Genomic DNA, 23,619 nt, shown 5'->3' with positions numbered 1-23,619 from the left:
TAATACTACCTATTTCACACTCAAATTTTGATACTTAAGACATGTGAGAATGTTTCTTGAACATTTAAGATTACAGACCTTAGCAATACATAACCACATTTCTCAAATTTACTTACCCACTTTAAAAATAATTAAATATACTGTATGGCACAAATTTCCCTTTCTTTAGAGCAACTGCTTCAGATTAAGGATCCCTATACAAAAGCAAAGCTTTTTTGTACTAAACCATGAACATTCTGACAAACTGTACAAAACTATTACACTTAAAGAGGTGTGGGTAGCCTCTTATACTACTGATCTTACATAATGCAAGGAGCAAAAGAGAGATTACTATTGGAAAATTACTTTTGAGAGCAAGGTGACAAGAAAGCCTACCCAAGCCCTGAACTCAAGAGAGAAACTTGAGTTTCTAAGCCTTTGAACAAAAAGAAATTTAGCGTGGCCATACAGCACTGCTGGGCTACATCCACTACCCATCTTTGCTTCATGTGACATGAGCACATTTCTATCACTTGCACAGGATACAAAAAAAGGAAATCTAGAGTTGTCTAGAATTCTATCCATGTAAAAACAAATTTATTAGAATCTTTAGGATAGAGCCTCAAAATATAAAATAGTGGGAAAAGCAATTAAAAAGGATGAAGAGAGCAAATAAAAGGAAAGCAATATAGAAGACAGAAAATAACACATCTGAAATATAAAAGAAATAGAGGTTGTGGTAAAAAGACATGGGACAGGCAGACATAAAGAAAAGGAGAAAGGAGGATTATAAAAATGGGGGATGACAAAAAGTGATAGAGAAAAAGGCATACAGAAGGGACGACTTAAAATTCCAAGAAAACCCAAAATCAAACACCTAAAAAAAAACCATATAAACAACAAACCAAATGAACCCCAACAAACAACTATAGCTCTACATTCCTTCCCAAAAATTACTCTAGAAACCAGAGCTGGAACAAAAGTAAGTGAAATTAATTTCACTGGCTAATGAAGTTTCATTGGATTTCATTTTAGGGTTCAGCCCTGTCTCCATCAAGCAGTGGGATTTTTTTGCCAGAACCTCTCAGCTCCTGTGGGATTAAGGATGAGCTGAAGCAATGCCCGAATGATTTTCTGCACTGAGACACCTGAGGTACTGCATACCATAGCATCAGCTCTGGATTTGTGTGGATGACTAGTCTTTACCAGGTAGGAGAATTAAGAGGTAGAAAACCCTCTGAATGTACCCATCAAGGTACTACACATTACTGCCACCATGTATATGAAAGAATGACTTCTCTCCCTAAACTGAGTTAAGCAAATTATTATGCTATAAAGTACTAGTAATTCCTCTGTCAAAAACTTACTCGTCACTAAAAAAAAATAATTTTTTTAAAAAAATTATGGACTGGCAGAGAAATTAGCAAAGGAATCACCATGAAGTGGATTTTTGACGGCTTTCTAGGAGAGATGGTGGAGAGAAGCTTTGGGTTCCACTTCCCACCAGTGGGAATATTGCACTGTTACAAAAAAAACAACCACTGGAATGGAGAGAAAAAAATAGCAGAGACCCTCAAAAGAATTTATCAAATTACTTATCAGAATATAATGAATATTAACAAAAGACAGTACAAATGCTCTTGAGAACTGAATATTCCTGGGGTTTGGATCTCTTCTTCTAGGCTGTTAAGGTTGCTAGGGAATTTCACAGTTAATGGTGTATTTCCATATGAATGTTTCAAGAAGGGGGAAGGGTTTGCAAAACTGAATCTTAAGCACAGGAGTTTTCTGTGTGCTTGGGAGAGAAGAATCTGATGCTCTTATAAAGCTGAAATAAGAAGCTTTCATATTTAATAACAGATTATCAAAGATTTTTAGTAGAAAAACATACACATAAAATTCTTTATGAGGCACTGTGACAAAGAACTTGCTTCTCCTTCTATGGTTAGTAACAGTGCACCAGACATGCCCTGCACCAGACATGCTAAGGTCATAGAGCAGTCTGCAAATAAGAGCAGCTTTGTTTCGCTTAAACAGATAAAAGCAACAAGTTTATTTTGTTTTAAACAGATTGTATGTCCATTTTTCATAAACCATTTAGAAAGCATATTGCTGTGGGCTTCCCAGTGATAAATACACTGAGGCATCAGCAAGTGACAACACACTTTGTACTCTTTGACATGGATGAAAGAATTCAATTCAACTTTTCTTTTTTCTGTCTGGAAAGAGAAACATCTGGGAAAAATACTTTTTAGCCCTACGTCCTGAGAATGAATCTTAAATGATGCTCTGTCTGCAACTTCATCTGTTTCTCCTTCCTTTTCTTTGCTAACTTTGGGTGACATTGGTTAAGAGTGGCCAAAACTGACAGAGGTCCCTCCATTTTAATGAAAGTAAGTGGATGATTAAAGGAGAAAAATAATAAACATTCCATGGTTAAAATGCCAGGCACTCAATCTTGCATCAGAAAATCCACAGAGCCATCACCACTAAAGGAGAACCTGCAGAAAACACAGCAAGGCTGGCTCCACGCTCACGCCATCACTATTTATTTGGTTATTTTCCCCATTCTTTAGTATTCAACACATCCCAACTCAAGCAACTCTTATATATGCAAGCATTCAATAAATACAAACACACTTCCATTGGCAACTGCTGTGACAGTTGATCTTCACCCCACAGTATTATCTTAATAAACTGTCTCTCAGCCCCAGGGTCTTTGTTCTCACACAAATGACCTACAGTTGGTCACCCTGGATCTTACACAAAGCATGATGAGCACAGGGGTTATATGAGCTAATTGCATAGTGACTGCAAAAATAGCATGCTTTCTTCTCTTCAGCAATGTGTTCTTTCTCTACTGAAAACAATTCAAGTTAATGACAGAGCTATATATCTGGATAACTCTATCATTAGTTAATGTTACCACCACATGAGCTTGTCTGCATGGTATTTGACAAAGAAATTCAAGTTAAACAGCCTCCTCCAGAATGAACACAATATTGGATTAATTATGTAACTTGCTACACATTTGGAAAATTAAGATGAATTTCCCTTTTATAACCTTATTAAAATCCTTCAGAATAAGAACCAGATTGCAATCTGTTATTGAAGTATAACTCATAAATATCTTTTGAATTACTCAAAATTCAAATCATTGGGATCTGAATCTGGCCCCATACATCTTAAAAGAACATTTGACTCATTACTCACGTAAACCTCCATGAACACATAATGCACAGGAACGAATTTGTTTTCTAGGAGAGTTCAACATTCTCTGCCAAAAGAACTCATATTCTGGTACTTCTAATATACTATGTTATTTTTATTGGTCTACGTGCTACTTTTACTATTAGTTATGGAGTAAACATCTGCAGAAAAGCCGAAACTAAGGTCTAATGGACCCTTAGTCTTTTCCCACATGCTTCCCAGAATTCAGACAACTTTCTTCCTCTGATTGAAGACAACTAGAAACACTGCAAGAAGTCCACAAAGCATTTACTATTAAAAACACAAACTGCAGACTACCAAGCTAATTTTGTAACATGATTATTCCTCCAACGTGGCCCAAAACTGAAAGCATACAATTTAAAATACACAAAAGCACAGTAGCTGAGACGTAAGTCTCTAGACAGTAAGATCTACCATTCTTTTAGTTTATTTTCAGGGGTCCCTTAACAACTTAAGATATGGCTACATAAGCTTCTTGAAGACAGATTAATTTTCTCTCTAGCTATGCTTGCTTCATGATGTTTTTGCACCAGCCAGGTCTGAATCTCAATTTGTGTTAGCATGGGATCATGAATGACAAAGTGAATTTATCAAAATGTCTCAAGCCTAACTGTGCAACATGGAAAAACACCCCACACTTACCTGGACAGGGAAGAAAATGTTGAGGCTTGAACCATCCATGTTCAACTGCCAGCATCTCCTACAACTCAACTAGTATATATTCCACTGTTCTGACACAAACAAGGGTAACAGACTGATCATCTGGATTTCAGTTTAAGTTGGGAAACACGATGCTCTTTCTGACTGTCTCACTTCCTGTTATCCCACTCACTGTAGGGCTTGGTAAGAATCAGACAAAAAAAAAGCTGGAAACAATCATGCAACAGAAGCAGTTGCATTCTTTTCAGGCAACACAGTTATATCTATCAACTTCTTAAAGACCCCAACTAATAAAGCCCCACAGTACTCACACAACCCATGCTAGGATCCCTCTGCATCCTTGCCACTAGAAAAAAACTTTCTCAAACTTTTTAATTTCTTGCAACATATTCAGCCTATTACTTTTACTCTACTCACTGTGGGCATTGTAGATAGGACTTCTTCCTGTTCTCCATCTTCAAATAAAACATTTAATCTTGCAATTCAGTTTTTATAGCCACAGAGACCTCCTTCAGTATTTTTCTCAGATGTCAGTTATTTGCAAGTTAGATGAATAAAGTTTGCATCTGAACTGGAGCATGATCAGGCTGTAGCTGCTGGAAATCCTCCTGAAACCATCATTACGTGCCTTTCTAAGATTTCCACTTCCCTGAGGAGTCTCTGGGGAATTTTTATATTTATATAAAAATATAAAAGAATTATACAATGTAGTATAAAAAGTCTTTACAAAAGTCACATTCAATTTCTGTTTAAACAAAGTTGCATTACTGAGGACCACAGAGTAGAGGCAAAAGTGAAAATAAGATCTTCCTCAGATGATGTCCATGAATAACTGAAGAAAGGAAACATAAACACTTTTTTGTTTCCAGCCAACTGCTAATCATACAGACAGTTCTCTCTCACCAAGATGAACTCAGCATCAGGACAAACCTACCTCAGAAGTTCTCATTTCAGTTTGTTTCTGCCACTGCTACGCTTGCTCCTCAGGCGCTTACAGAATGCCTCCTTGTTGTACAGTCATCCCATGGCATCCCTTAGAGACATGGCTGGGAGCACTACAAAGGTCTGCATTTTGTTTTGCACAGATGCTTCTAGCCACTTTCTGAACACTTTTCATATTCACTAAACACCTAGCATTAACAGAAGTGCTGTTTCATTTTGGTTTGGGTTTTGAGTTTTGCATTGCCCTTTCCCTTCATTGGTTTAACAGTGAACTAGTGAATTTAAATGTCTTTGAAAGGACAGTACATACAGACTTACATCTCACTCTATATTGCTCATTTTGTATTAGCATGAAACGAGATTTCTCACCAACTCTGAAGTCTTCATTTTCCTCGTGTTTAAACCATGAGTGGCTCTTGCTCTTTGTCCCCCTGATAACAAAATTATTCCTCTGCAACAAAATTACATTGAAGTGCCAGTGAAACCTAGAACAGTGACTTCAGTGGTCATCACAGCTGTACTTCAATGATGCAAAGGTTATATGAAGCTTGAAGCTACCAAGGTTGAAGTTGTAGTTCAATGATGCGAGGGATCTCATATTCAGGATTATCAAATTCACAGAATTCACAGAATGTTTGCATTGGAAGAGACCTCCAAGATCATCGAGTCCAACCCATGCCCTAGCACCTCAATTAAACCATGGCAGCAAGTGCCATATCCAGTCTTTTTTTAAACACATCCAGGGACAGTGATTCCACCACCTCCTCAGGCAGTCCATACCAGTACTTTATCACCCTTTCTGTAAAAAACTTTTTCCTAATACCCAACCTATATTTCCCTTGACACAGCTTGAGACTATGTCCTCTTGTTCTGTCAGTTGCTGTCTGGTGAAAGAGGTCAACCCCCACCTGACTACAGCTACCCTTCAGGAAGTTGTAGAGAGTGATAAGGTCACCTCTGAGTCTCCTTTTCTCCAGGCTAAACAACCCCAGCTCCCTCAGTCACTCCTCATAGGGCTTGTGTGCCAAGCCCCTCACCACCCTCATTGGCCTCCTCTGGACACGCTCAAGCACCTCAACGTCCTTCATAAACTGAAGGGCCCAGAACTGGACACAGTACGCAAGGTGCGGCCTCACCAGTGCAGAATATAGAGGAAGAATGACCTCCCTGCTCCTGCTGGCCACACTATTCCTGATACTGGCCAGGATGCCATTGGCCTTCTTGGCCACCAGGGCACACTACTGGGTCATGTTCAGCCAACTGTCTACCAGTACCCCCAGGTCCCTTTCTGCCTGGGCACTGTCCAGCCACACCGTCCCCAGCCTATAACGTTGCAGGGGGTTACTGTGGCCAAAATGCAGTATCCGGCACTTGGACTTATTAAACTTCACCCCATTGGACTCTGCCCATCCATCCAACCATTCCAGGTCTCTCTGCAGAGCCCTTCTTCCTTCCAGTAAATCAACACAAGCTCCCAGCTTAGTGTCATCCACAAACTTACTAATGAAAGACTCAATCCCCTCATCCATGTCCTCAATAAAGATACTGAACAGAACTGGTCCCAGCACAGACCCCTAAGGGACACCACTGGTGACTGGCCACCAGCTGGATGCAGCACCATTCACCACCACTCTCTGGGCCCGGCCATCCAGCCAGTTCTGAACCCAGCAAAGAGTGCTCCTGTGCAAGCCATGGGCTGCCAGCTTTTCCAAGAGTATGCTGTAGGAGACAGTGTCAAAGGCCTTGCTGAAGTCCAAATAGACAACATCCACAGCCCTTCCTGCATCCACCAGGCAGGTGACCTGGTCATAAAAGGAGATCGGGTTGGTCAAACACGACCTACCCCTCCTAAACCCATGCTGGCTGGGTCTGATACCCTGGCCATCCTGTAAATTCTGTGTTATGACACTCAGTACAAGCTGTTCCATTACCTTACCAGGTACTGAGGTCAGGCTAACTGGCCTATAGTTACCAGGGTCCTCCTTCCTACCCTTTCTGTAAATGGGCATCACATTGGCCAGCTTCCAGTCATCTGGAACCTAACCAGTGAGCCAGGACTATTGGTAAATGATGGAGAGTGGCTTCACAAGCTCATCTGCCAGCTCCCTCATCACCCTGGGATGGATCCCATCTGGTCCCATAGATTTATGAATATCCAAGCATCCCAGCAGATCTCTGACTGCCTGCTCCTGGATAACAGGGGGACCATTCTGTTCGCTGATGCTATTAACCAGCCCAGGAGGACAGTTGTTCTGAGGACAAGCCATCTTTCTGCTAAAGACTGAGGCAAAGAAGGCATTAAGCACTTCTGCCTTCTCCTTATCTGCAGATACTAAGTTCCCTCCCTCATCCAATAAAGAACAAAGGTTGGTCTTACCCTTCCTTTTACCATTTATATATTTGTAAAAACATTTTTAATTATCCTTTATAGAAGCCGCAATCTTAAATTCAAGCTGAGCTTTAGTCTCCCTAATTATTTTCCTACATGCTCTAGCAGCCCTCTTAAATACTTCCTGAGAAACCTCACCATCCTTCCAGAGATGATACATCCTTTTTTTATTCCTAAGTTCCTCCAAAACCTCCTTGCCCATCCAGGCTGGACGTTTGCCTCGTTGACTCATCTTTCGGCACACAGGAATAGTCTGTTCCTGTGCCCTCAAGATCTCTGTTTTGAAGCATGCCCACCCTTCCTGAACTCCTTTGTTTTTAAGGACTGCTTCCCATGTGACTCTCTGAATGAGTCTCCTTAACAGGCCAGTCTGCCCTCCAGAAGTCCAATGCAAAAGGTCTTATTAATGCTCCTGCTGATATCACCAATTATTGAGAACTCTATTATTTCACGATCACTCTGCCCCAAGCAGCCTCCAACCACCACATCTCCCACCAGCCCTTCTCTATTAGCAAACAAGTCTAACATAGTTCCTCCCCTGGCGGGCTCACCCACCAGTTGTAACAAAAAGTTGTCATCTATGCATTCTAAAAATTTCCTGGACTGCTTCTTATCTGCTGTATTAAGTTCCCAGCAGATGTCTGGCAGGTTGAAGTCACCTACAAGAACAAGGGCTGATGATCCTGAAATATTATCTAGTTGCTTATAAAATAAGCTGTCCACCACTTCTTCCTGGTTGGGTGGATGATAAGAGACTCCCAGCAGGATGTCAGCCTTGTTGGCCTTCCCCTTAATTCTTACCCATAGGCATTCAACTTCATCTTCATTAGTTTCAATACCTATGGCATCCAAAGCCTCCCTAATATAAAGAGCTACCCCTCCTCCTCTTTTCCCTATCTCTTCTGAAGAGCTTGTAGCCATCCAGTGCAGTGCTCCAACTATGTGAGTCATCCCACCACGTTCCAGTGATGGCAACTACATCATAGCTTCGCTGCTGCACCATGGCCTCCAGCTCTTCTTGTTTGTTGCCCATTTTGCGTGCATTGGTATACATGCACCTCAATTGGGCTACTGATTTTACCCCTAACTCAGGCTTACTGCCCTTGGGCCTGCTTCCAGACTGTTTAGCTGCATCCCCTTCCCCTTTCAAACCTAGTTTAAAGCCCTGCAAATGAGGTCTGCCAGTTCATGAGCTAAAAACCTTCTGCTTTCAATTCAATATTCAGTTTCATCAGGTAGCCTGTCTAACACTGACAAATCAAAAGAACCTTATTTTCTTCATCATTTCAAGATGACCACTAGTCCTTTCTGCCTAGCTGCTCATGCAGCATTTATACTTGAGGTATAGAAGAATCGTTTGATTACAGTGAGTTGACTGACTCGCTTCAAACTATTCCCTCCATTCTTGGGCAAGATGAGCCTGAAAATTATTACTTTGATAATTTCTGTTTTATTTGTAGTATATAACAGAATCAACTTTGTTGATGTGGAAAAGGTAGACACAGGTGTCAGACCAGCAAGCCAGCCTTATACAGATTTGCCCATCAGATGTGCTGCCTACTTTCAACTTTGAACAAACGAAGCCTGGTCTGACTGCACAGGTCTCCCTTCTCTTCCCTTTCCATGAAGAGTGGATTACATTAAGCAGCTACTCAGTTCTTTCATTATCAGCAAGGCTTCTTTTCCCTTTTCCCCAGAGACTTCATGCAGTTATATAATCTCCCTTAGTATTTTCCAAGAAACTGAAAAAATTCCAATTTTCCAGCCTCCTTTACTTAAAAAAATGTTAATAGTTTCCTTCATAGGGTGAATTTACAGCTCCCTTCTCTTTCATAAAGAAAACAATATAAACTACACATTACATCTTTTCTGTAAGATGATACAGAAGTTAAGTGAACAGCACGAAAAATAAAACTGAACAACCCAACTAATGACAAACCCACCCTACCTGGTTTCACAAGCTTTTATATAATAGTGTTAAGCTTACAGAATTGGCAAGAAACTGGGTAGCAAAGTAGATTGGCAACAGCACACTGAGGCTCTTGCTCAAGCTTCACCCAGGTCCCTCTAGGAACTGAAATGGCATGTTCCCTCACAGGCTGTCAGTGAAACAAATGGTAATGGCTCTCTGGTTCATATGAAATGGGAGATTACACTGCAGAAAATGATTCATCAGCACAAATGGTATTTCCTCTTACTCTGAATATATGAATAAACTTGAACCAAAAAAATGGCCAAGGGTGCCTTCATTTGCTAAAATGAAATTAACCAGAGAGATGCTCATTTTAGGCAAACTAAGGGAAATACAACATATAGCAGATTCAAATGTACTTTCCATGATCTTTAAATCATCAGCTTTCTTATGGAACAGTCTGTCCCCAGTATTTCCACTTATGCTCTGCCTGAAGACAGTAGAAGCCAGAAGGACATGTGCATGGGAGGCATGAGGATGCATGAACAGACCACCCACTTACAGCTAGTAAATCCACAGAGTGCTTGCTCCATATCTGGCAGCAGAGGACCACAGCCACACTCTGATGTGTCTGTAGCCATACCCCCCTGTGCTGTGATCTCAGCAGATTTCACTGCTAAGCAAAGGTCCTAGCTCCGAGAGAAACTCTAAATTAAGCGGATCGCTTATTGAGAAAATGCAACTCCCTCTTCTGAGTCATGCCAATATCTATCAGAAGTCATCAGAAGATATTAATCCATGGACCTCTACCACTGCAGAAGGAGAGGGAATGCTTCACTTGGTAGAAAATAGCAAGCTCTTATTCTATATACAGAGCAGCAACTGAATTAGGATATAACACAATTTCACAGAATGTCAGACCAGCAAAATATTAGGAAGCAATCTGCTGCTTTCAGATGAAACAAACTTATTTGTCATTGCTGAAATACTTCTTATAAGGGCAGAAGAACCAGTGCTCGTTCTAAGAGCATGCTCTCATTCTGGTTATTGCTATCCACCTCCCTAAATTCACCCCACGCCTTTATCAGCTCCTTCTATTTCATTTCTTCTTTGCTTCCTTGACAAAATGCTTCCTAAAAGGAAAGAATAAATGTAAACAGAATTGTTAAAAATACTACTAAATCCTCACTGTATTCTACCCCAGGCAGAGCTGTTATGTCCTGAAGCATTTTTACACTGTGTGTAGTGCACTGGTCCCTTTAAAGCCTACACAGAGACAACCTGCCATACCAGAATAGTTGTGTATTATCAACTCTGGATGTGGAGAAACTGCTCCTCCACAAGTATTGTTAAGATCCAGCATACCAAACCCCACGTCCTAAATGGTAACACTACATTAAAAGTACCTGTATAAAAGCACTTTAAAGTCTCATTTAACTCTAAAAAGAAAGATCTATTAACAGAAACAAGTTGTAATTAAGATTATTGTTGACCTAGCTTCTTCCTGCAAAAGGGATATAATAATCTTACATTTACACAGTACCTTTCAGTCTAAACTATCCCATCCAACAAGCAGGATCTTAGACACATTACACAGAAGAGTATTATTAACATACACAAATGAATGATTTGTGTCCCCAAAAAACTGTCTTGCTAGCAGAAGCAATGTATTAGCAATCAACTTCAGTCTTAATCCTTATGTTCTGCCTAAAAAAACCAAAACTTCCTCCAATTTCATTCCTTCAAAATGAACCTCTTCTCATATCTCCATCACCCACCTATCTACCAACTCCCAGAGACAAGCACCAGCAAGGACTGAACTTGGCTTACCTCTCAGAGAATTTTTATATAAGCAGAGACACCTGGAGTGTATTGGGAGTGTACTGGTTATTAATAGACAGACCAATTTTTTTCCACATTATACTGCACACAGAAGACCTAAACCTGCCTTTCACTATTTCAAAACACTCCTTTCTTGCACTGTCAAGTACTTAAACCAAAGGTCAGTCTCACCAACCAGCTCAGCCAGATCAGCCCAGATATCCCAGATCAGCCTTCCCCTGTATGTGACACTGCTGCAGGATTACTGTTTTAATCATTAACATGATAAGAAGGGTTATTCTGAATCACTTGTTTTTACGTTATGGTTACCAAAATAGGCCTTGTTTAAACAGTTGGCTGTCAGGTATCCATAAAGCACAGCACAGGGAAATCCACCTCCTCCTCTGCAATTGGCATGGCTGTTGGAAAACATTCCCTGATGATATCAGTCTGCAGAACTTTTTTTTTTTTTTTCTGAATGCTTGCTTCGAGTAACATGATTTGCAATAAACCAGTGTATTAAACTTCCTTACAGGAAAAACTGTCATTCCAAAAGAAAGATGTCATTATACCTTGAACCTGCACATTCCCTGGCTAAGTCTTCTCCCAGTTTACATGGATGGTGGAGACATTAAAAGCAATGCATCCTTGGAAAGATCATCTCTATGTCTCTCCCCCTTTCTCAGTCTCTTCCAGAAAACACACCAGTGGTGGTAGTGGTCATCAGGACTTGCACTGCACACTGACTAGCCAGATCACAGGAGACAGCTGTGCTGAGATCAGAGCGTCGTGATGGGGGGACAGGAAGGAAGGAACAGTACCTGCTATCCACATTGCACCTGATGTCAGTAAGTGTCTTCAAATGATAAAAAAATGCTGCAGAAACTGTCAAAAAAGAGGAAGCTGTCACGCCTGTGCCTTCTACACCACCTGAAATGCTCATCGTTTCCAAAAGGGAAACCAAACCAATTAAAAACCCATAGCTGTTTACTAAAAAAATCTACTATAGCCAATCCTTGTACATCCACCATCCCATCAATGGCTCAACCTGAGCCCACATGATGACCCTGTTCTGAATCCTGCATTATAAAAGCACAAAACCTAACACTCTCAGCACTGGAAACCAAGGCAAGGTTGGCTAGTCTGGGATATGACCTCCTGTAACTTTCAGCTAAAACTAGAACAGAACAGAAGCATGAAAAGGGGCTGGTTGATCTTGTACTTCACCTCCCTGAAAATGCAGGATTGCCATCTCCAGTACACCTGCCAACAATTTGCCTACTCTAATTTTAAACATCTGAAGAGTCGTGGGGGGCTTGCACTACACCCAGACTAATATAAGCAACAATACATTTTTCTATTACTGAGTTTTGGCCCAGAATTCATCTTAAAATTTATTTCCTCAATTTCTCCATTTAGTCATAGGTATTTTCTCATCTAAGGCAGGAAAAAAATCTGACTTCTTTGACTAAAATACATTTCAAACACAGACACGTAGTTAACCCATTTTCCCATATTCAGTCCCAGACTAGAGATGTCTATTTTTGAGTATTTCCCTTCAAGCTAGTTCCTCCAGTCCCATGAGTATTTTGTTGCTCTTCTTTGAGCCACCATCAAATTGCCAGTACCTTCCCGTTAAGATGATATTCAGTTTTCACGTGTTCACAACAGATTTTTATAAAAAAGAAATCCCACCTCTTTGTTCACCAAAACGGTACCTTTTTCTTGACAACTCAGGCACAAACCATAGTTTTTTGTAATTAAATCCCATTCCAAATTCATGTATTAATTTTCAATCCCTTCCAGCATCACTATCACCCATGAAACTTGCCTTTTCCCCCTACTTGTTCCCTTCACTCTACTATCCTGGAGGGAATTGTCCTGAAGTTCTGTTTACTACAAAGCAAAGACATCTGTTTCAAAGACATTAGTTTTGCCCTATTCAACAAAGCATTTAATTACATGTCTAACTTTCACCACTTTCTTAAATCCATTTGATTTCAGCAAGTAGAGATGAGCTTAAGCACACACTTAAAAAAAAAAAAAGTTGGGTGCGCAAGTCAATTCTGCTGAACCAAATCCTCAGTTTCTGTAATCACTTGGATCTGTATCACTGTAATCACTTTCTGTATTTGGCAAGAATTGACAGCTCAATGATTAAAGGTAACAGGATTTTAAAAACAAAGCCTCAAGAGAATCCAAAACTTGCATCATGCTTTTGTGCCTTTCTTAAAAGAAGAACAGGAAATAAATACCTAAGTATTTATCCCTCAGTACAGTACTCATGAAGACTATACATTTAAACATACAGTAAGTAACTCTATATTTTCATTACTTCAGTATCCAGTTTGAAAAACAATAATAAAAGAAAGCCTTGTGAAAAATTTGGAAAGGCTCATGTACCTCAGCAAGATATGCAGCACATTCCCTGATAACTCATTAGCCACGACCATCATTGTGCAGTTAAGAGAAAGAACAAAGCTGTCCATTTCTTAATTCCTGTCTCCTAAACACCTTTAAATGGAACAGACATAACTCACTGTTCTGGTTAAGATGATCTTTAGTGGGGAGAAGGGAGAAGAAGGTTTTTGGTTTGGGCTATGGGTTGGCTGTCTCCATCAGCAGACAACACATATTACAGTAGATGAAAGCTTATATTCACCAACACCAACAAATGCAGTTGGTGTAAAAGGAGTTTAGTGGAGAGTATTTAAAATCACTTCCAAATGACTTCCATTGTTTATACACAGAATACTTCATGACCTGTCTCTCTCCCTTGTTTTTGTTTGTACTTTTTGTTTTCTTTGCCTTCTCTCATTCTGCTGCCTGGCAAACACAGGCAGAGGTGAAGCAGGGACTCTAATTAGGCAGCCATATCAAGCTTCATCTGTGGACTATCTAATTGTAAGATTCAAGTTTTGGGAGTAGTGCCATCTGAGAAAGAAACGGAGAAGAAAAATTGGAAAATGACTACTTCCTCTCAATCCACAAAGCCTTCCAAGATTCAATTAGCATGTTCTGAACTAAACCATCCACACATGCTATGGCACTAAAATGTGTGACTTCAAATATAGACAAGAAAGTAGCTGCCCATAGATATTTATCAGAATTATAATACTCTCTGACCATTCCACTTCAACCCTTTTTATTCAAGTGGCATCTGCTGTAACCCTTGTGTACCTCAGTACTTGAGATGAACCAGGAAAATACCTATGGGCAATATAAATAAATTGCCTGTGACTGCACATGGGATCTCTTAAATAATGCTGTGATCCCCCCTGTTCAGAGAATACCCTTTGCATGCCTAGCGCAAATACTGTTGCTTAATAATGCATACTTGACTAAGTTTGCTATCTTCCCCACAGCAAATTTTTCTTGTGATTTTACAGTTTCCCAGACTGGAATAATATTTTCACTTTCACAGAATCAGTGATGCAACCAATAGGAAAACTACCTCTGTTTCAATTTACTGTGTGATGTCTGTAAATACTGCTGGATAGTGAAGACTTGTAGGTAAAACTCAGCAAACACCTCTTTGCCATTTTCTCCTATAAATGAGAGACAAAAGCATAGAAACTTCTCTACTGCCTTGTACATACAACTACACATCCATGCCTGCTCACCTCCTTTTCCTATGGCAGTCAGCATCTCCAGCAGCTTCCACAGCACAAACACCTGCACCTGTCCCAGGTCAGATCTCCAGCTTGCACTAATGGATTTTTTCAGATAGATGGCAGTGCACAAAGTGCATCCCAGATTGATTCAGGGTCGAGATGCCATTTCAGTGCTCAGGCACTTTAACTACGGGAATTGCTGCATTATCAAAATTACTTTTAGAAAGATGATGGCTTAGGACAAAATCCTGCTGCACGGTGATAGCACTGATTCCTTGGAAGGGCTGAACTGGGTGCCAAGAACATAAACATGGCAAAGAGGCACTTAAGATTTTACTTTCCATTCCTAGGAGCCACAAAGGATTTTTCTTTCAATACCTTCTAATAAACATAGTTTTAAAACACAAAGCTAAAGGATGACTAACATCACAAAATCCAGAAAGATATTGGATGTTGGATACAGGAGATGATAGATCTGATTTTCAAGGGTCCGTAATAGCACAAATTTAGAAACAATCCTGTTAATAAGAACAGACAACTCCAAATCATTCTTATTTGAAAAAAAATTCTACTTAATTTTGTGCCCTCTTCATTCTAACAGACATTATTATTAGGAGACCAGAGTGAAATTTTAACCATTTAACTGCATTTACCCCAGCAAATCTTTCTCACAAAAGGAAAATATTAACTAAGCAGCTGAAACAAACAGGAGTGAATCTCCCAGCACAATCAGTACTTCAGTATCTACTATTTGGAGATTTCGACATATAGCTATCATGATGTGGAAGCATCCACCACCGTTTTGTTTTCTGTTTGCAGTAGGGGGTTGCTAGGAAACAAAATACTATTGTCTGATTTCATGATCTATTCCCTGGTTTGCCTGGCAATAAAGTCTTCTAAATCTATTACCAGATTATTTTGTATTTTACAGCGAGATTAAGACTAACATTAAAACACATGTAAACAGAGAAGAGCAGCAAAAAATGCCTCAAAATTCAGGGGAAAGTATGCATATATTCCAGGCTGAGGAAGACAAACTATACTGAGGAAAAATGAACTCAAGCTATCTGGTGATATTTATGTATATACACACTCACATGTGTATCAGCATCCCTTGACTGTATCTATAGTTTTGCTGACTTGTCAAAGACTCTCACTTCCAAGGATACAAAGCGTTCTCTTACTACTGGAGAGCTACTGTACATTGCAAGTTCTGTAAATACCACATGCTGCAGAATGCCTGGTGCGGGCAAGCACACATGCCACCGTAATTGTTGTTCTTGGAATTCAGATCTAGGTTGTTTCAGGGTTTTAATTTCTTTACACAATATTTTTTTTTCTTGTACATTTGGACAGAAGAGTCAGAAACAATTCCCCACTCTCCACCTCCCTCTTCAGTTGTAACATAAATAAATAAATTATCAAATAGAGAAATAAATAAAAGCACCAGGAAAAGCGATCTAAAATTGAAAGCCACAATGGCAAATTTCACTTATGCTTGACCGTGGCAAGTCTTTGCAAAATGAGCGAATAAAAGATTATGAGAACTAGGAAAATGTGGGTGCCTACCAATGCATTCCCACAACAAAAGAGGAGACCTCAAGTGCAAAAACAATCAGACTTAAAAGCTGAGAGACAGATGAAGAGAGTTCAGCACAAAGTCATAAAGAAGGTTTAAAATAAAACCCGCAGAGTAGTTATTATTCTTTTATGTATATCTACAATTTCACACCATGCACAACATGCACTATTTAAAAGTCCTTTCAACTCACTTATTAACACCTATACATTTTATCACTCCATTTTAAATTTGAGAAAAAAAAAAATAAGGTTCATTGGAAAAACATCAAAGCTTTTGAGACATTACAGTAGAACTCCCAGTGATAAGAAAAAAGAAAAAAAAAAAGAAGTAACAACACACAACATAGAAAATACACAGTTCATGGGAAGGACCTGAAAGCTTCTTGCCTCTCCTGCTCAGAGATGGATTCAACCTCTATAGTTTATGATAGTTTCCTATCAGAAACTAGGAGCCCCCACCAAACCACATTTAGAATTAAAGAACAAAAGAGTAAAATGCAAGCGAGCTTCTTCTACCCCAAACAACAGCAAGCTACTTCTAGCAATTAGATAAGAGAGGAGGAAGATGGACATGACCCACAACCAATCCTTCTCCTCACCAGGGTCGAATACGGCTGTTCCTCTGCTGATAACCCGCTACAGTAACACTGCTAGTTACAAAACGGAGCACAGGTCTCGGTGACACCGGGATCCTATCATCTATAGCTTCACTGAAACCTGTTCTAAAACACTCTCTCAAGGAACGAGGAGAAACAGGAGAGGGATGGGACAGTCTCCTCCCGAGCTGCCACCAAAAACTGTTCTGCCAACTGCAGGGGGGCCGTCGGCGACATCGCAGCCGCAGCCACACAGCTCTTAGAGGGAAGGGGGGCAGCGGGAGGGACCCCAGCTCCGGCCGCCCTGGGTGCGCTGCCCGCCCGCCCACGCGTGTGCCCCGGGGGAGGCTGCCCAGCGAGGCGGGGGCAGCGCCGGGCGCGGGAGCCCGGTTCTACCCGCGCTGCAGCAACGACTGCAATTAAGAAAAAAAAAATAGGAAGAAAAGAAAAATAAATAAATAAGTAGCCCGCTAGCGGGAATGGGAAAATAAAAGCCCAGCCTAAACAGGCAGACCCCAAACAACAACAAACACCGGGCGCCCAGGAGAGCAAACTTTCTGACTCACCGGGAAGAGCCGGTACCCGGGGGGCGCCGGGCAGCGGCGGGGGCGGCGCGGGGCCCCGCGGGAGCGCAGCCGGAGCAGGAGCCGGGCGAGGCGAACGCCGCCGGCGGGGCTAGAGCAGCGCGTCTCGCCCCGCTCCCGTCGCCCTCCCCTCCCTCCTTCCCTCCGTCCCCGTCCCTCCGCAGCGCCGGGAGCCGCCCGGGGCGGGCTGCCGCCGCGGGACCGCCGTACCTACCTACCGCTGCCGGTGCGGGGCCGCGGAGCAGCGGGAGCCGCCGCCGCCGCCGCCCCCCTTCGGCGGCTGCCGGGCCCGGCGGTGCTGCAGCAGGCGGAGGACGCCCCGCGGCGGCAGGGAGCGCGGGGCCGGGGTGCGGAGAGGCGGCGGCTGCCGAGGCACGGGCAGCGCGGTGCTTCTGCTTGTCCGGCTGTGTGAGCGAGCGTGTGTATGTGTGTGTGTGTATATGTGTGTGTGTGCCGGGGAGGGATGCTGCAAGGGACCGAGGGAAAATTCTCCCCTCCTAGCAAAGCCGCCGACAAATGGCAAGGCAGGTGTGCAGGGGAGGCAAGGCTCCCAAAGGAGGAGGAGGAAGAGGAGGAGGGAAGGGGAGAGGAGAGGGGCGGTGAGAAGGGCGGGGAGCGCACAGCCGTCACCGCGTCCCGGGGACAGCGGCCCCGCTGGGAGGTGCCGGGCGCGGCCCCTGGGGCGGGCGCTGGGGCAGCACGAAGCGGGGTGAAGCCCCGCCGCAGCCGCGGGGAGCGCAGCCCGCTCCGCCGGAGCGGCGGGGAAGCGGCGATGGGTGGGCGGTGGGCAGCGGGCCCTGCGGAGCCGCGGGGGCCGGGGGCGGGAGGGGTGCGAGGTGCAGGCACCCTGAGCCGAGCATCCTGCCGCAAGTTTTCCCCGAGGCCTCCTCCACCTCAAACGCTCCTTGTGCTATGCACAGCAGCCTGTGCAGCTTGATGAGCTGCACCCCATCTGACGGGATAGGTGCTTTCTTTGGGACTCGTCCCGTGAGGAGTAGTTGCATGTCTTATCTACGAGGATTCCACCTACCCTTTAGATGTGGCTTTGAACCAGCACTTTTTAGGGAACACCGTTAGCTAGAGGGTCTGGCTTTTTTGCTTATTCATCTCCCGGGCAAGAGACAACCGAGTGTAGCAAGAGCACCTAACCGCACCTTTTCATCTGGGAAGCCATGGGGCAAGCGGCCGACTACTGCTCTTCCCAGGACAAGGCGCTGCGCCTAGGGGTGCTGGCAGCAACAAGTGCTTCCCAAGAGCCCAACGCTGCTCCCAGAGACACCGCTGAACACTTCGTCTGAGCAAAGAGTTAAGGAAGGATTTTGCAGCTGCACCTCTGCTCCCAAGGACAGTGCTGGCTAATCTGAACTCTTCCTGCTATCTGAAAGGGAAAAACGTGCTTCTTTCCTGGCCTGAATTACCATGCTGTAAGCAGTCCTTTCCTCTGTAGAGATGGTTATGATGTAGAGGCGGAGAAAGCCTTTGAATGCTCATTTACAATGTGTTTCAGCACAATTCTAGGTGGTGATAAGTTGGCGAGTGAAAAGTGGCTGTGGCTGAAATGTGGAAACTACCATGAGGTATTAAATATTGCACATAGCAGCTATGATTTCTAGTGGTAGGAAGAAAATCTGATAGGAAGATCTCCTGCCTATTATTTTCTACAGTACTTCTTTCACCAAAGCAGTATGGCATTACATCCACAGGTGTTGGGCTAATTATGTATGCTTACCAGCCCATCAGTTTAGGTCTACCAGTGAGCACACTTATGCAACAGAAGCAATTTACACACCACTGGGCTCATCTGATTTAAACAATACTGGCTTGTGTTGCCTCTGTGTGTAGTTTTTTTTCCCTTGGCTGGCAGGGTTAGTGTCACAGCTTCAGTTTGAGAAGTGACAACAAATAATACTGACACATATTATACTGAGCAACACAAGGACACACATGGAGGACAAAATAAGGAAATTATTGTACTGATTTAGGTAAGGAGAAGGAGCCACTCTTGATCCAGCTGTGCAGATGTGGATTATTTATTTCCTGACTGATTCTTTGCTTTTTAGTGGTAGCTAGCAGAATAAAGAAAAACTTGCTTGAATAATTTCTGTTAAATGTAGCCCTGATGACAGTAAGATGTAATTATAGCTTGGGAATCCTCTTCTAAGTTATTTACAGTAAAAGACATCTTTTCAGTTTTTTAAAGCCCAGGCCCTAAGCCTGTTCACCCCAAAGCAAGCAGCTTTTGAAAAGCACACAGAAATCCCATGGGGAAATTCATGCACAACTTGTATTTCACCTGTAGTGTAAACTAGCTTGCAAAATCAAGGACTAGTGAAAAAAACCTACACAAACTTCAGGGCCTGAATGTATTTCTGAACTGTATTTCTTTTGGCTGTGTTAAATTTGCTTCTTCTTTCTCTCTCCTAACACTGAATGCAATTGTACTTAGAAATACTCACAGATAACAACAACAAAACAAGGTTTAACCTCTTGTCAGTTGCATAAGACTTGGCTGATATAAAACAGAGGTCAAAGAAAATATTTCTGCCAGTATTGGTCTTGTTTAATGTAATTGAATGAAGCATGAACACACTTGTTAAGGTTATTTCATTATTGCAATTTAGGGTTGTCCCCTCCTTCCTTGCCACAGAACTGCCTGGACAAGTCTAAGCACACAAACATGGATGCACAAATCTGCAGAAGGTGGTACTACTGTCATTACTGTATTTCACTAACATGTTCAGCATTTATTTTTTATTTGCAGGTTGGTACAGAGATGAGTTCCAACCAAGACCTCACTTTGTTATGTTCTGAATAGCTCTTAGGAAGTTGCTGGCTTGACCCTGGAGACTTTACAATCTAATTTTTTAATAACTGAAGGATTTTTTTTTTTCATTTAAAAAAGGACTCATTTTAGCTGTCGCATAAGCATGCATTATATTCCAAGACTTCAATTGGAGCTGCACAGACATATCTGAGAGCACAATTAGGCCCTCTGGACCTTTTAAAGCTTCAAAAATAGTCATGTGTAATTCCTTCTTCTGTGGATCCTGCAAGCTTTAAGAGAATTTTTGAAAGCTGTAAATTCCTATTTATCCACTAAGAGGCTCACGGGCAATCTTTCCCTAATGGAAATAGAACTGTAAAGCTGAAACATTAATATATACAAGATGATACATTAGGCAGGGAGACTCGCCGGAGCCAACAAGAGGGCACAGCGGCTGTGCTGCGACGAAGCCACAGCCAAGCAGCTTCACTCCGCTTTCTTTGCTTTCTGCAAGTGGGGTTCACTATCTGACTTAATATCATTAGTAGTGCACAATTCTCTCTTTAAAAATTAAAAAAACCCAAAACAAACAATAAAAACCATCTGACCTTTGAATACCTCATCTGCATTGGCTGATAGCCGGTGCTGGCGAATCGGAAGGCACAGTTTGGTCTAAATGCAAGATAGCTATTCTTCAATAACTACGCTGTTAATATGCAAATCTCAGCCCTCTGCCAACTGTAATCTCCCGCCTCTGATTGGCTTCAGTGATGAAAAAGATCCAGGTTATTCATTAGCAGGGAAAATACACTCTCCAGGTTCCCCCTTAAGATGAAGCATTATAAAGCCTCGAGAACATTCAGGTTAGAGACAAACAACAACACAGCAAGACAAAGAGAAGCCAAGAAAATGGGATTAGAAACACAGTAAAAGAGAAAACTAAATTTAAAAATTTTCCTGATTCCTTTTCTTCTTAGGTTTCCCTCAGGAGTTTTGCCAGTGACTGCAGATGGGCCATTTTTGTTAATTTTTTCTCCAACCCTTGTTTTCTGCATATGATGTTGTACTCAAGTTCACAGCAGAATATTTGAATTTGTTCTGAGAACATGATTCCTGTATCGGAAGGCATGCATGTGTCTGTCTTCCCGAGTCAGCTTTGTTGGCTGGCAAAGAGGATACTAGGAGTCAGTGTATCAACATGTATTGACAAATATCTTGATACCAAAAATGGAAGGGAGCAATTGAGCAACAAGCAGTCCATGGCTGAACACTTCAAAAGCCATTGCAAAAACCAGCCACCAATATCTGCCCCAATATTGGTTTATTCTTCACAGAAGGCCAGACTTAGCTAACCTCTGAATTTAGGAGAATGTTTTCTCTAAGACATGAGCTGATGGGAATGCTCATACCAACTAAACTGTTGAGACAAACAGTTCATTTTCCATCAGTGTCTGATACAGCATACAAGAGTAAGATGTGTTCTCCATTACATGGTATAAAAATTAAATCATTCTACCAACTCTGGAAGTGTTAAATTCTGAGGAACCTTTGCAGAGCTGGGTTATGTTTAGGAGTCTCCAAAGCAGGTGTGCAGCCACTCTACTCCTCCATCTTTGGCTTTATTTTGTGAATTTTCCTTTATTCTTGCGATTCACCTTTCCTGAAACATAACACGGTGCATTGTATTCACTCCTGCACAGATGCAGTCAGCTCTCCTGCTTCCTGCTCTGGGGTTGGAGATGAGATCAAGTTGGTAAATTCTTAGATCAATGTATCTGGGCTGAAATTGTGTTCCCAGTAAAGGCAGTATTAATTTTGTCATCTATTTTGTCACAACTATGATTTTGCTTCTCAGGGCTGGCAACACAGTGTTTTTGTTTAAAATTTATTTTAATTTCCCAATAAGATGAAGAAGGCCAGGTGCTGTTAGTGTTCAGTGAGTGACTCTTTTCTTTCCTCAGGCTTTTCACCAAGCCAGGAGCTAGGTAATTCTCCTGTGGGTGTACAATCCCTCTGACTAAAAAGAGGCAGGATTCTGAGAAGTACAGTAATCTTGCCTGTTTCCCACAAAGTAGGTAAGGCAGCTCCTTGTACAAATTACTAGACAAAAAGTGAAGCACACGCACCTGTGGGGAACCTGCAGTGAGAGTGTGATAGGGTTACCTGACTGCAAGTCCTTGAATACCTGGGAAGGATGGAGGGCTGAGCTCAGAGAGGGCTTCACAGAGGGCTTTTGATTAACTTACCACAAAGAGAGATGGTGTAAAAAATAGAGAGCTATGCCACAAAGCCACTTTCCTTTTCTGTCTCACGCATTTCAGATACAAAGATAATGGGAATAGCACAGAGAAATGCAAGCAGATATCTGAAACTAAAGGTTAGAAGGAAAAGATTTTGACAAGAAACATGTAGGCTTCCCACAGCAAAGGTTAAATAGTGACCTCCATGCAAATTAATGCCACTTCAGCTATTATAAAGGAACTTCAGTATTTCAGTTTCAGAAAAAGTCTGAAAAATGCATTATGCTATCCATTTATTCTGTCTGGGAATTTTCCTCTGTGATGTAACTATCTCTTTCAAATATATATGAGGATTCTCATTCAATAAATAATAATAAAGGTAGAAAATAATTAACTCTTAAATGTGTTCTCCCTGGTCTTGCTTTAGGGAAGAAGGGGAGAAAAAAACCTCTACATGCTTCAGCAGGCAGAGTTACAAGCACGTCCAACCAGATAATTGACACAGCCGTTGAGCCAGCACAGTGTTAACTCTATTTTAAGCTTCCTCAAATCATCTAGCTTTAGAAACCATGTAACTTAATTGGATTGCTACAGACCTGACAGCTCCCCGTGTACCGTATGCTAACGGACTGCATTGCTGCCGTATGATCGGGTACGTGAGCTAATGCTGCCAGTCCTGGGAACTGCCACTGGCCCTGAAGCTTGGTTTTCATCTTCCAGTCACTATTAGGAAATGAAAACAACTGTGTTCCTCTCATAAGTGTGAAAAATTAAATCTAGGAGAATTCAAAACCACCACTTATGAGAAGCAGGATATTTGGGCCAATGCTCACATCATTGGTCACATAGATGATTTTCCACCCTGTGGCCAGTTCCACTGAAACTCCAGTTAACTCAAGGAGGCTTCTCAGAATAATCACTCTGACTTAGATAAGGAAAAGTCTGCTGAACAAGGTCTTTATAATCCCACAGGAAAAAATATGAAGACAGTTCACAAGGCAACACTACATAAACTCAGGAAACTCAGGTAGAGAGACAGTGCGTATAATACAAGCTAAATAGCAGACTGACAAATACAAAAATGCAGTTTCCATTTCCTAGCTAATGAAGCAAAAACTAAGAATATGTGTAAGATGTACATGTCCCCAAGACACAAGTCACAGGTAGGGGCCAAATCATCCTCAAAAGTCTGCAAATTAAGATACTTCTCTGCCTTTTGAGTCAGAACACACAGCCCTGGCTTCAGAGTTTTTTTCAAAAGAGAAGATTGGTATTTTGACCTTTATTCTGTCTCTTTCCTGCTGAT

At 41.9% G+C, this 23,619-nt stretch overlaps 1 protein-coding gene across 7 annotated transcripts in view; it reads right to left on the bottom strand.

The window, feature by feature from the left end:
* ENOX1 (ecto-NOX disulfide-thiol exchanger 1) overlaps positions 1-17,971 on the bottom strand; it is a 362,929-nt gene extending 344,958 nt beyond the window's left edge. For 2 of the 7 annotated variants that reach the window (XM_068182224.1, XM_068182223.1), the window contains exon 1: positions 17,524-17,965. The gene's annotated coding sequence lies outside the window, so the exon portion shown is untranslated. Of the gene's footprint in view, positions 1-17,291; positions 17,421-17,523 lie in introns of those variants that run through there. The other 5 variants (XM_068182219.1, XM_068182221.1, XM_068182220.1 and 2 more) reach the window with 3 other exon arrangements.
* Positions 17,972-23,619: the final 5,648 nt, after the last annotated feature.

This window comes from Anomalospiza imberbis, chromosome 2, assembly GCF_031753505.1.
Source record: "Anomalospiza imberbis isolate Cuckoo-Finch-1a 21T00152 chromosome 2, ASM3175350v1, whole genome shotgun sequence".
In the NCBI taxonomy this organism is placed as follows: Eukaryota; Metazoa; Chordata; class Aves; order Passeriformes; family Viduidae; genus Anomalospiza; species Anomalospiza imberbis.
Note: the sequence above shows the minus strand (reverse complement) of the source record. Positions and strands in the feature narration are given on the sequence as shown.